General features: G+C 29.3%; 1 pseudogene; it reads right to left on the bottom strand.

Moving 5' to 3' along the window:
- Positions 1-572: 572 nt before the first annotated feature.
- Positions 573-696, bottom strand: LOC122890637 (annotated as a pseudogene).
- Between the last annotated feature and the right edge of the window lie 213 nt (positions 697-909).

The following is a 909-nucleotide window of genomic DNA, read 5'->3' as shown; positions in this document are numbered from 1 at the left end:
CTAAGAAGACAAAGTTATTTCAAATTCTAAAACAAGTAATAATATTGTGGAAATTTTTGAAATACCTTAAAATGCTGACTCATTTCCACTTAGAAAACTCAGTTTTTCATATATACCAATGATGCTACATTAGCATTATTTGAGTGCTGATTGCCACTAACTTAAGGGAAAAGAAGACAAATATTTTGAAAAAGCAATGTTAATGCATTATAACTGATATAATTAATGCTATTGCAAAATAACTATTTTCCATTTATTCTTTCTTATAACTTGTTTATGAAGTTGGATAATCTTTTATTTTTAATTGTGTGGAAGATATAACCAGAAGTCCTGAGAAATATTAACATACTATAGAAAAAAAATAAAAGCCCTCTCTGTTTCTTTACATCTCCAGGCAAATAACATATCTGAGAGATGAGATTTGGACCCAAACTAAAGTAAAAGAAAAATATGGATGAAAATTCCAGTCATACTCATTCTAGATCCTCATTCTAGTTATTTGATATTGGTGGGTCTCCATTTCATTATTAATAAAATCAAAACAGTTATTCCTGTTAAACAGATGTATTATGAAATTTAATGAAGATACTTTTTGCAGAAATGTTGTCCATACAATTACATAATAAGCATTTTAATTAGCAATAATCATGCCTCGGATAAACCTCATTGGCTACAATACTGCCACTGTGCAAAGCTCATAATAAGCATTTTAAATATTGATCAACATTAAATTTGGTATCGTTCTTGGAGGAGACATTACCCAATACTTTACTTAGCGTGTGGAACACTCTCTCTGCTTTTAATCATTAATTGCCAATAATTGATTTCTGGTGTGACATACGCTGTTGATATTAAATGATCAGTGTATGTTTGGCTATTGTTCATGTTATTATCTAGCTGAATAAACCA

This window comes from Neovison vison, chromosome 11 (assembly GCF_020171115.1).
Source record: "Neovison vison isolate M4711 chromosome 11, ASM_NN_V1, whole genome shotgun sequence".
NCBI classification, from domain to species: Eukaryota; Metazoa; Chordata; class Mammalia; order Carnivora; family Mustelidae; genus Neogale; species Neogale vison.
This window is presented reverse-complemented; position numbering and strand designations above follow the sequence as displayed.